Raw genomic sequence first — 14,436 nt, forward strand, 5'->3', positions numbered from 1 at the left:
GGCAAGTTTTAGAATATTTAAAACAAATTGTTACAGGCTAAAGATATAATTGGGTTAATAAATGAAAGAGTTGGGACTAGTAAGAGAATCTTGTAAAGCTGCATGAAACCAGTCAAATGATTGAATTCATATTATTCAAGTAGGCAATTTTTTGAATATTTAAAAATAATTGTTACAGGCTAAAGATAAAAAGGGGTAATTAAATGAATGAACTGGCATTAGTAAGAGAATCTTGTAAAGCTGCGTGAAACCAGTCAAATGATTGAATTAATATTATTCAAGTAGGCAAGTTTTAGAATATATAAAACAAATTGTTACAGGCTAATGATATAAATGGGTTAATTAAATGATAGAGTTGGGACTAGAAAGAGAATCCTGAAAGCTGCATGAAACCAGTCAAATGATTGAATTCATATTATTCAGGTAGGCAAGTTTTAGAATATTTAATTCAAATTGTTACAGGCTAAAGATATAAATGGGTTAATTAAATGAAAGAGTTGGGACTAGATAGAGAATCTTGTAAAGCTGCATGAAACGAGTCAAATTATTGAATTCATATTATTCAAATAGGCAAGTTGTAGAATATTTAAAACAAATTGTTACAGGCTAAAGATAAATAAGTTAATTAAATGAAACAGTTGGGACTAGAAAGAGAATCTTGTAAAGCTGCATGAAACCAGTCAAATGATTGAATTCATGTTATTCAAGTAGGCATGTTTTAGAATATTTAAAACAAATTGTTACAGGCTAAAGATATATATGGGTTAATTAAATGAAAGAACTGGCATTAGTAACAGAATCTTGTAAGCTGCATGAAACGACTCAAATGATTGAATTCATATTATTCAAGTAGGCAATTTTTAAAATATTTAATTCAAATTGTTACAGGCTAAAGATATAAATGGGTTAATTAAATGAAAGAGTTGGAACTTGATAGAGAATCTTGTAAAGCTGCGTGAAACCAGTCAAATGATTGAATTCATATTATTCAAGTAGGCAAGTTTTAGAATATTTAAAACAAATTGTTACAGGCTAAAGATATATATGGGTTAATTAAATGAAAGAACTGGCATTAGTAAGAGAATCTTGTAAGCTGCATGAAACCACTCAAATGATTGAATTCATATTATTCAAGTAGGCAAGTTTTAGAATATTTAAAACAAATTGTTACAGGCTAAAGATATATATGAGTTAATTAAATGAAAGAACTGGCATTAGTAATAGAATCTTGTAAAGCTGCATGAAACCAGTCAAATGATTGAATTCATATTATACAAGTAGGCAATTTTTTGAATATTTAAAACAAATTGTTACAGGCTAAAGATATATATGGGTTAATTAAATGAAAGAACTGGCATTAGTAAGAGAATCTTGTAAGCTGCATGAAACCACTCAAATGATTGAATTCATATTATTCAAGTAGGCAAGTTTTAGAATATTTAAAACAAATTGTTACAGGCCAAAGATATAAATGGGTTAATTAAATGAAACAGTTGGGACTAGAAAGAGAATCTTGTAAAGCTGCATGAAACCAGTCTAATGATTGAATTCATATTATTCAGGTAGGCAAGTTTTAGAATATTTAATTCAAATTGTTACAGGCTAAAGATAAAATGGGTTAATTAAATGAAAGAGTTGGGACTAGATAGAGAATCTTGTAAAGCTGCGTGAAACCAGTCAAATGATTGAATTCATATTATTCAAGTAGGCAAGTTTTAGAATATTTAAAACAAATTGTTACAGGCTAAAGATACATATGGCTTAATTAAATGAACGAACTGGCATTAGTAAGAGACTCTTGTAAAGCTGCGTGAAACCAGTCAAATGATTGAATTAATATTATTCAAGTAGGCAAGTTTTAGAATATATAAAACAAATTGTTACAGGCTAATGATATAAATGGGTTAATTAAATGAAAGAGTTGGGACTAGAAAGAGAATCTTCTAAAGTTGCCTGAAATCAGTCAAATGATTGAATTCATATTATTCAAGTAGGCAATTTTTTGAATATTTAAAACAAATTGTTACGTGCTAAAGATAAAAATGGGTTAATTAAATGAAAGAACTGGCATTAGTAAGAGAATTTTGTAAAGTTGCATGAAACCAGTCAAATGATTGAATTCATGTTATTCAAATAGGGAACATTTAGAATATTTTAAACAAATTGTTACAGGCTAAAGATACAAATGGGTTAATTTAATGAAAGAGTTGGGACTATAACGAGAATCTTGTAAAGCTGCATGAAACGAGTCAAATTATTGAATTCATATTATTCAAATAGGCAAGTTGTAGAATATTTAAAACAAATTGTTACAGGCTAAAGATAAATAAGTTATTTAAATGAAACAGTTGGGACTAGAAAGAGAATCTTGTAAAGCTGCATGAAACCAGTCAAATGATTGAATTCATGTTATTCAAGTAGGCATGTTTTAGAATATTTAAAACAAATTGTTACAGGCTAAAGATATATATGGGTTAATTAAATGAAAGAACTGGCATTAGTAAGAGAATCTTGAATGCTGCATGAAACGACTCAAATGATTGAATTCATATTATTCAAGTAGGCAATTTTTAAAATATTTAATTCAAATTGTTACAGGCTAAAGATATAAATGGGTTAATTAAATGAAAGAGTTGGAACTTGATAGAGAATCTTGTAAAGCTGCGTGAAACCAGTCAAATGATTGATTTCATATTATTCAAGTAGGCAAGTTTTAGAATATTTAAAACAAATTGTTACAGGCTAAAGATATATATGGGTTAATTAAATGAAAGAGCTGGTATTAGTAAGAGAATCTTGTAAGCTGCATGAAACCACTCAAATGATTGAATTCATATTATTCAAGTAGGCAAGTTTTAGAATATTTAAAACAAATTGTTACAGGCTAAAGATATATATGAGTTAATTAAATGAAAGAACTGGCATTAGTAATAGAATCTTGTAAAGCTGCATGAAACCAGTCAAATGATTGAATTCATATTATACAAGTAGGCAATTTTTTGAATATGTAAAACAAATTGTTACAGGCTAAAGATAAAAATGGGTTAATTAAATGAATGAACCGGCATTAGTAAGAGAATCTTGTAAAGTTGCATGAAACCAGTCAAATGATTGAATTCATGTTATTCAAGTAGGCAACATTTAGAATATTTAAAACAAATTGTTACAGGCCAAAGATATAAATGGGTTAATTAAATGAAACAGTTGGGACTAGAAAGAGAATCTTGTAAAGCTGCATGAAACCAGTCTAATGATTGAATTCATATTATTCAGGTAGGCAAGTTTTAGAATATTTAATTCAAATTGTTACAGGCTAAAGATAAAATGGGTTAATTAAATGAAAGAGTTGGGACTAGATAGAGAATCTTGTAAAGCTGCGTGAAACCAGTAAAATGATTGAATTCATATTATTCAAGTAGGCAAGTTTTAGAATATTTAAAACAAATTGTTACAGGCTAAAGATACATATGGCTTAATTAAATGAACGAACTGGCATTAGTAAGAGAATCTTGTAAAGCTGCGTGAAACCAGTCAAATGATTGAATTAATATTATTCAAGTAGGCAAGTTTTAGAATATATAAAACAAATTGTTACAGGCTAATGATATAAATGGGTTAATTAAATGAAAGAGTTGGGACTAGAAAGAGAATCTTCTAAAGTTGCCTGAAATCAGTCAAATGATTGAATTCATATTATTCAAGTAGGCAATTTTTTGAATATTTAAAACAAATTGTTACGTGCTAAAGATAAAAATGGGTTAATTAAATGAAAGAACTGGCATTAGTAAGAGAATTTTGTAAAGTTGCATGAAACCAGTCAAATGATTGAATTCATGTTATTCAAATAGGCAACATTTAGAATATTTTAAACAAATTGTTACAGGCTAAAGATATAAATGGGTTAATTTAATGAGGAGTTGGGACTATAACGAGAATCTTGTAAAGCTGCATGAAACGAGTCAAATTATTGAATTCTATATTATTCAAATAGGCAAGTTGTAGAATATTTAAAACAAATTGTTACAGGCTAAAGATAAATAAGTTAATTAAATGAAACAGTTGGGACTAGAAAGAGAATCTTGTAAAGCTGCATGAAACCAGTCAAATGATTGAATTCATGTTATTCAAGTAGGCATGTTTTAGAATATTTAAAACAAATTGTTACAGGCTAAAGATATATATGGGTTAATTAAATGAAAGAACTGGCATTAGTAAGAGAATCTTGTAAGCTGCATGAAACCACTCAAATGATTGAATTCATATTATTCAAGTAGGCAATTTTTAAAATATTTAATTCAAATTGTTACAGGCTAAAGATATAAATGGGTTAATTAAATGAAAGAGTTGGAACTTGATAGAGAATCTTGTAAAGCTGCGTGAAACCAGTCAAATGATTGAATTCATATTATTCAAGTATCAAGTTTTAGAATATTTAAAACAAATTGTACAGACTAAAGATATATATGGGTTAATTAAATGAAAGAACTGGCATTAGTAATAGAATCTCGTAAAGCTGCATGAAACCAGTCAAATGATTGTATTCATATTATTAAAGTAGGCAAGTTTTAGAATATTTAAAACAAATTGTTACAGGCTAAAGATATAATTGGGTTAATAAATGAAAGAGTTGGGACTAGTAAGAGAATCTTGTAAAGCTGCATGAAACCAGTCAAATGATTGAATTCATATTATTCAAGTAGGCAATTTTTTGAATATTTAAAAATAATTGTACAGACTAAAGATATATATGGGTTAATTAAATGAAAGAACTGGCATTAGTAATAGAATCTCGTAAAGCTGCATGAAACCAGTCAAATGATTGTATTCATATTATTCAAGTAGGCAAGTTTTAGAATATATAAAACAAATTGTTACAGGCTAATGATATAAATGGGTTAATTAAATGATAGAGTTGGGACTAGAAAGAGAATCTTGAAAGCTGCATGAAACCAGTCAAATGATTGAATTCATATTATTCAGGTAGGCAAGTTTTAGAATATTTAATTCAAATTGTTACAGGCTAAAGATATAAATGGGTTAATTAAATGAAACAGTTGGGACTAGATAGAGAATCTTGTAAAGCTGCGTGAAACCAGTCAAATGATTGAATTCATATTATTCAAGTAGGCAAGTTTTAGAATATTTAAAACAAATTGTTACAGGCTAAAGATATATATGGCTTAATTAAATGAACGAACTGGCATTGGTAAGAGAATCTTGTAAAGCTGCGTGAAACCAGTCAAATGATTGAATTAATATTATTCAAGTAGGCAAGTTTTAGAATATATAAAACAAATTGTTACAGGCTAATGATATAAATGGGTTAATTAAATGATAGAGTTGGGACTAGAAAGAGAATCTTCTAAAGTTGCCTGAAATCAGTCAAATGATTGAATTCATATTATTCAAGTAGGCAATTTTTTGAATATTTAAAACAAATTTTTACGTGCTAAAGATAAAAATGGGTTAATTAAATGAAAGAACTGGCATTAGTAAGAGAATTTTGTAAAGTTGCATGAAACCAGTCAAATGATTGAATTCATGTTATTCAAATAGGCAACATTTAGAATATTTTAAACAAATTGTTACAGGCTAAAGATATAAATGGGTTAATTTAATGAAAGAGTTGGGACTATAACGAGAATCTTGTAAAGCTGCATGAAACGAGTCAAATTATTGAATTCATATTATTCAAATAGGCAAGTTGTAGAATATTTAAAACAAATTGTTACAGGCTAAAGATAAATAAGTTAATTAAATGAAACAGTTGGGACTAGAAAGAGAATCTTGTAAAGCTGCATGAAACCAGTCAAATGATTGAATTCATGTTATTCAAGTAGGCATGTTTTAGAATATTTAAAACAAATTGTTACAGGCTAAAGATATATATGGGTTAATTAAATGAAAGAACTGGCATTAGTAAGAGAATCTTGTAAGCTGCATGAAACGACTCAAATGATTGAATTCATATTATTCAAGTAGGCAATTTTTAAAATATTTAATTCAAATTGTTACAGGCTAAAGATATAAATGGGTTAATTAAATGAAAGAGTTGGAACTTGATAGAGAATCTTGTAAAGCTGCGTGAAACCAGTCAAATGATTGAATTCATATTATTCAAGTAGGCAAGTTTTAGAATATTTAAAACAAATTGTTACAGGCTAAAGATATATATGGGTTAATTAAATGAAAGAACTGGCATTAGTAAGAGAATCTTGTAAGCTGCATGAAACCACTCAAATGATTGAATTCATATTATTCAAGTAGGCAAGTTTTAGAATATTTAAAACAAATTGTTACAGGCTAAAGATATATATGAGTTAATTAAATGAAAGAACTGGCATTAGTAATAGAATCTTGTAAAGCTGCATGAAACCAGTCAAATGATTGAATTCATATTATACAAGTAGGCAATTTTTTGAATATTTAAAACAAATTGTTACAGGCTAAAGATAAAAATGGGTTAATTAAATGAATGAACCGGCATTAGTAAGAGAATCTTGTAAAGTTGCATGAAACCAGTCAAATGATTGAATTCATGTTATTCAAGTAGGCAACATTTAGAATATTTAAAACAAATTGTTACAGGCCAAAGATATAAATGGGTTAATTAAATGAAACAGTTGGGACTAGAAAGAGAATCTTGTAAAGCTGCATGAAACCAGTCTAATGATTGAATTCATATTATTCAGGTAGGCAAGTTTTAGAAAATTTAATTCAAATTGTTACAGGCTAAAGATAAAATGGGTTAATTAAATGAAAGAGTTGGGACTAGATAGAGAATCTTGTAAAGCTGCGTGAAACCAGTCAAATGATTGAATTCATATTATTCAAGTAGGCAAGTTTTAGAATATTTAAAACAAATTGTTACAGGCTAAAGATATATATGGCTTAATTAAATGAACGAACTGGCATTAGTAAGAGAATCTTGTAAAGCTGCGTGAAACCAGTCAAATGATTGAATTAATATTATTCAAGTAGGCAAGTTTTAGAATATATAAAACAAATTGTTACAGGCTAATGATATAAATGGGTTAATTAAATGAAAGAGTTGGGACTAGAAAGAGAATCTTCTAAAGTTGCCTGAAATCAGTAAAATGATTGAATTCATATTATTCAATTAGGCAATTTTTTGAATATTTAAAACAAATTGTTACGTGCTAAAGATAAAAAGGGGTTAATTAAATGAAAGAACTGGCATTAGTAAGAGAATTTTTTAAAGTTGCATGAAACCAGTCAAATGATTGAATTCATATTATTCAAGAAGGCAATTTTTAAAATATTTAATTCAAATTGTTACAGGCTAAAGATATAAATGGGTTAATTAAATGAAAGAGTTGGAACTTGATAGAGAATCTTGTAAAGCTGCGTGAAACCAGTCAAATGATTGAATTCATATTATTCAAGTAGGCAAGTTTTAGAATATTGAAAACAAATTGTTACAGGCTAAAGATAAATGGGTTAATTAAATGAAACAGTTGGGACTAGAAAGAGAATCTTGTAAAGCTGCATGAAACCAGTCAAATGATTGAATTCATGTTATTCAAGTAGGCAAGTTTTAGAATATTTAAAACAAATTGTTACAGGCTAAAGATATATATTGGTTAATTAAATGAATGAACTGGCATTAGTAAGAGAATCTTGTAAAGTTGCATGAAACCAGTCAAATGATTTAATTCATGTTATTCAAGTAGGCAACATTTAGAATATTTAAAACAAATTGTTACAGGCCAAAGATATAAATGGGTTAATTAAATGAAACAGTTGGGACTAGAAAGAGAATCTTGTAAAGCTGCGTGAAACCAGTCAAATGATTGAATTCATATTATTGAGGTAGGCAAGTTTTAGAATATTTAATTCAAATTGTTACAGGCTAAAGATAAAATGGGTTAATTAAATGAAAGAGTTGGGAGTAGATAGAGAATCTTGTAAAGCTGCGTGAAACCAGTCAAATGATTGAATTCATATTATTCAACTAGGCAAGTTTTAGAATATTTAAAACAAATTGTTACAGGCTAAAGATATATATGGCTTAATTAAATGAACGAACTGGCATTAGTAAGAGAATCTTGTAAAGCTGCGTGAAACCAGTCAAATGATTGAATTAATATTATTCAAGTAGGCAAGTTTTAGAATATATAAAACAAATTGTTACAGGCTAAAAATATAAATGGGTTAATTAAATGAAAGAGTTGGAACTTGATAGAGAATCTTGTAAAGCTGCGTGAAACCAGTCAAATGATTGAATTCATATTATTCAAGTAGGCAAGTTTTAGAATATTTAAAACAAATTGTTACAGGCTAAAGATATATATGGGTTAATTAAATGAAAGAACTGGCATTAGTAAGAGAATCTTGTAAGCTGCATGAAACCACTCAAATGATTGAATTCTTATTATTCAAGTAGGCAAGTTTTAGAATATTTAAAACAAATTGTTACAGGCTAAAGATATATATGGGTTAATTAAATGAAAGAACTGGCATTAGTAATAGAATCTTGTAAAGCTGCATGAAACCAGTCAAATGATTGAATTCATATTATACAAGTAGGCAATTTTTTGAATATTTAAAACATATTGTTACAGGCTAAAGATAAAAATGGGTTAATTAAATGAATGAACCGGCATTAGTAAGAGAATCTTGTAAAGTTGCATGAAACCAGTCAAATGATTGAATTCATGTTATTCAAGTAGGCAACATTTAGAATATTTAAAACAAATTGTTACAGGCTAAAGATAAAATGGGTTAATTAAATGAAAGAGTTGGGACTAGATAGAGAATCTTGTAAAGCTGCGTGAAACCAGTCAAATGATTGAATTCATATTATTCAAGTAGGCAAGTTTTAGAATATTTAAAACAAATTGTTACAGGCTAAAGATATATATGGCTTAATTAAATGAACGAACTGGCATTAGTAAGAGAATCTTGTAAAGCTGCGTGAAACCAGTCAAATGATTGAATTCATATTATTCAAGTAGGCAAGTTTTAGAATATTTAAAACAAATTGTTACAGACTAAAGATATATATGGGTTAATTAAATGAAAGAACTGGCATTAGTAATAGAATCCTGTAAAGCTGCATGAAACCAGTCAAATGATTGAATTCATATTATTAAAGTAGGCAAGTTTTAGAATATTTAAAACAAATTGTTACAGGCTAAAGATATAATTGGGTTAATAAATGAAAGAGTTGGGACTAGTTAGAAAATCTTGTAAAGCCGCATGGAACCAGTCAAATGATTGAATTCATATTATTCAAGTAGGCAATTTTTTGAATATTTAAAAATAATTGTTACAGGCTAAAGATAAAAAGGGGTAATTAAATGAATGAACTGGCATTAGTAAGAGAATCTTGTAAAGTTGCATGAAACCAGTCAAATGATTGAATTCATGTTATTCAAGTAGGCAACATTTAGAATATTTAAAGCAAATTGTTACAGGCTAAAGATATAAATGGGTTAATAAAATGAAACAGTTGGGACTAGAAAGAGAATCTTGAAAGCTGCATGAAACCAGTCAAATGATTGAATTCATTATATTCAGGTAGGGAAGTTTTAGAATATTTAATTCAAATTGTTACAGGCTAAAGATATAAATGGGTTAATTAAATGAAAGAGTTGGGACTAGATAGAGAATCTTGTAAAGCTGCGTGAAACCAGTCAAATGATTGACTTCATATTATTCAAGTAGGCAAGTTTTAGAATATTCGAAACAAATTGTTACAGGCTAAAGATATATATGGCTTAATTAAATGAACGAACTGGCATTGGTAAGAGAATCTTGTAAAGCTGCGTGAAACCAGTCAAATGATTGAATTAATATTATTCAAGTAGGCAAGTTTTAGAATATATAAAACAAATTGTTACAGGCTAATGATATAAATGGGTTAATTAAATGATAGAGTTGGGACTAGAAAGAGAATCTTCTAAAGTTGCCTGAAATCAGTCAAATGATTGAATTCATATTATTCAAGTAGGCAATTTTTTGAATATTTAAAACAAATTTTTACGTGCTAAAGATATAAATGGGTTAATTTAATGAAAGAGTTGGGACTATAACGAGAATCTTGTAAAGCTGCATGAAACGAGTCAAATTATTGAATTCATATTATTCAAATAGGCAAGTTGTAGAATATTTAAAACAAATTGTTACAGGCTAAAGATAAATAAGTTAATTAAATGAAACAGTTGGGACTAGAAAGAGAATCTTGTAAAGCTGCATGAAACCAGTCAAATGATTGAATTCATGTTATTCAAGTAGGCATGTTTTAGAATATTTAAAACAAATTGTTACAGGCTAAAGATATATATGGGTTAATTAAATGAAAGAACTGGCATTAGTAAGAGAATCTTGTAAGCTGCATGAAACCACTCAAATGATTGAATTCATATTATTCAAGTAGGCAATTTTTAAAATATTTAATTCAAATTGTTACAGGCTAAAGATATAAATGGGTTAATTAAATGAAAGAGTTGGAACTTGATAGAGAATCTTGTAAAGCTGCGTGAAACCAGTCAAATGATTGAATTCATATTATTCAAGTAGGCAAGTTTTAGAATATTGAAAACAAATTGTTACAGGCTAAAGATAAATGGGTTAATTAAATGAAACAGTTGGGACTAGAAAGAGAATCTTGTAAAGCTGCATGAAACCAGTCAAATGATTGAATTCATGTTATTCAAGCAGGCATGTTTTAGAATATTTAAAACAAATTGTTACAGGCTAAAGATATAAATGGGTTAATTAAATGAAAGAACTGGCATTAGTAAGAGAATCTTGTAAGCTGCATGAAACCACTCAAATGATTGAATTCATATTATTCAAGTAGGCAAGTTTTAGAATATTTAAAACAAACTGTTACAGGCTAAAGATATATATTGGTTAATTAAATGAATGAACTGGCATTAGTAAGAGAATCTTGTAAAGTTGCATGAAACCAGTCAAATGATTGAATTCATGTTATTCAAGTAGGCAACATTTAGAATATTTAAAACAAATTGTTACAGGCTAATGATATAAATGGGTTAATTAAATGAAAGAGTTGGAACATGATAGAGAATCTTGTAAAGCTGCGTGAAACCAGTCAAATGATTGAATTCATATTATTCAAGTAGGCAAGTTTTAGAATATTGAAAACAAATTGTTACAGGCTAAAGATAAATGGGTTAATTAAATGAAACAGTTGGGACTAGAAAGAGAATCTTGTAAAGCTGCATGAAACCAGTCAAATGATTGAATTCATGTTATTCAAGCAGGCATGTTTTAGAATATTTAAAACAAATTGTTACAGGCTAAAGATATAAATGGGTTAATTAAATGAAAGAGTTGGGACTAGATAGAGAATCTTGTAAAGCTGCGTGAAACCAGTCAAATGATTGAATTCATATTATTCAAGTAGGCAAGTTTTAGAATATTTAAAACAAATTGTTACAGGCTAAAGATATATATGGCTTAATTAAATGAACGAACTGGCATTAGTAAGAGAATCTTGTAAAGCTGCGTGAAACCAGTCAAATGATTGAATTAATATTATTCAAGTAGGCAAGTTTTAGAATATATAAAACAAATTGTTACAGGCTAATGATATAAATGGGTTAATTAAATGAAAGAGTTGGGACTAGAAAGAGAATCTTCTAAAGTTGCCTGAAATCAGTCAAATGATTGAATTCATATTATTCAAGTAGGCAATTTTTTGAATATTTAAAACAAATTGTTACGTGCTAAAGATAAAAATGGGTTAATTAAATGAAAGAACTGGCATTAGTAAGAGAATTTTGTAAAGTTGCATGAAACCAGTCAAATGATTGAATTCATGTCATTCAAATAGGCAACATTTAGAATATTTTAAACAAATTGTTACAGGCTAAAGATATAAATGGGTTAATTTAATGAAAGAGTTGGGACTATAACGAGAATCTTGTAAAGTTGCATGAAACCAGTCAAATGATTGAATTCATGTTATTCAAGTAGGCAACATTTAGAATATTTAAAACAAATTGTTACAGGCCAAATATATAAATGGGTTAATTAAATGAAACAGTTGGGACTAGAAAGAGAATCTTGTAAAGCTGCATGAAACCAGTCAAATGATTGAATTCATATTATTCAGGTAGGCAAGTTTTAGAATATATAAAACAAATTGTTACGTGCTAAAGATAAAAATGGGTTAATTAAATGAAAGAACTGGCATTAGTAAGAGAATTTTGTAAAGTTGCATGAAACCAGTCAAATGATTGAATTCATGTTATTCAAATAGGCAACATTTAGAATATTTTAAACAAATTGTTACAGGCTAAAGATATAAATGGGTTAATTTAATGAAAGAGTTGGGACTAGATAGAGAATCTTGTAAAGCTGCGTGAAACCAGTCAAATGATTGAATTCATATTATTCAAGTAGGCAAGTTTTAGAATATTTAAAACAAATTGTTACAGGCTAAAGATATATATGGCTTAATTAAATGAACGAACTGGCATTGGTAAGAGAATCTTGTAAAGCTGCGTGAAACCAGTCAAATGATTGAATTAATATTATTCAAGTAGGCAAGTTTTAGAATATATAAAACAAATTGTTACAGGCTAATGATATAAATGGGTTAATTAAATGATAGAGTTGGGACTAGAAAGAGAATCTTCTAAAGTTGCCTGAAATCAGTCAAATGATTGAATTCATATTATTCAAGTAGGCAATTTTTTGAATATTTAAAACAAATTTTTACGTGCTAAAGATAAAAATGGGTTAATTAAATGAAAGAACTGGCATTAGTAAGAGAATTTTGTAAAGTTGCATGAAACCAGTCAAATGATTGAATTCATGTTATTCAAATAGGCAACATTTAGAATATTTTAAACAAATTGTTACAGGCTAAAGATATAAATGGGTTAATTTAATGAAAGAGTTGGGACTATAACGAGAATCTTGTAAAGCTGCATGAAACGAGTCAAATTATTGAATTCATATTATTCAAATAGGCAAGTTGTAGAATATTTAAAACAAATTGTTACAGGCTAAAGATAAATAAGTTAATTAAATGAAACAGTTGGGACTAGAAAGAGAATCTTGTAAAGCTGCATGAAACCAGTCAAATGATTGAATTCATGTTATTCAAGTAGGCATGTTTTAGAATATTTAAAACAAATTGTTACAGGCTAAAGATATATATGGGTTAATTAAATGAAAGAACTGGCATTAGTAAGAGAATCTTGTAAGCTGCATGAAACCACTCAAATGATTGAATTCATATTATTCAAGTAGGCAATTTTTAAAATATTTAATTTAAATTGTTACAGGCTAAAGATATAAATGGGTTAATTAAATGAAAGAGTTGGAACTTGATAGAGAATCTTGTAAAGCTGCGTGAAACCAGTCAAATGATTGAATTCATATTATTCAAGTAGGCAAGTTTTAGAATATTGAAAACAAATTGTTACAGGCTAAAGATAAATGGGTTAATTAAATGAAACAGTTGGGACTAGAAAGAGAATCTTGTAAAGCTGCATGAAACCAGTCAAATGATTGAATTCATGTTATTCAAGCAGGCATGTTTTAGAATATTTAAAACAAATTGTTACAGGCTAAAGATATAAATGGGTTAATTAAATGAAAGAACTGGCATTAGTAAGAGAATCTTGTAAGCTGCATGAAACCACTCAAATGATTGAATTCATATTATTCAAGTAGGCAAGTTTTAGAATATTTAAAACAAATTGTTACAGGCTAAAGATATATATTGGTTAATTAAATGAATGAACTGGCATTAGTAAGAGAATCTTGTAAAGTTGCATGAAACCAGTCAAATGATTGAATTCATGTTATTCAAGTAGGCAACATTTAGAATATTTAAAACAAATTGTTACAGGCCAAAGATATAAATGGGTTAATTAAATGAAACAGTTGGGACTAGAAAGAGAATCTTGTAAAGCTGCGTGAAACCAGTCAAATGATTGAATTCATATTATTGAGGTAGGCAAGTTTTAGAATATTTAATTCAAATTGTTACAGGCTAAAGATAAAATGGGTTAATTAAATGAAAGAGTTGGGACTAGATAGAGAATCTTGTAAAGCTGCGTGAAACCAGTCAAATGATTGAATTAATATTATTCAAGTAGGCAAGTTTTAGAATATTTAAAACAAATTGTTACAGGCTAAAGATATATATGGGTTAATTAAATGAAAGAACTGGCATTAGTAAGAGAATCTTGTAAGCTGCATGAAACCACTCAAATGATTGAATTCATATTATTCAAGTAGGCAAGTTTTAGAATATTTAAAACAAATTGTTACAGGCTAAAGATATATATGGGTTAATTAAATGAAAGAACTGGCATTAGTAATAGAATCTTGTAAAGCTGCATGAAACCAGTCAAATGATTGAATTCATATTATACAAGTAGGCAATTTTTTGAATATTTAAAACATATTGTTACAGGCTAAAGA

This window comes from Lycorma delicatula, chromosome 5, assembly GCF_047948215.1.
Source record: "Lycorma delicatula isolate Av1 chromosome 5, ASM4794821v1, whole genome shotgun sequence".
NCBI classification, from domain to species: Eukaryota; Metazoa; Arthropoda; class Insecta; order Hemiptera; family Fulgoridae; genus Lycorma; species Lycorma delicatula.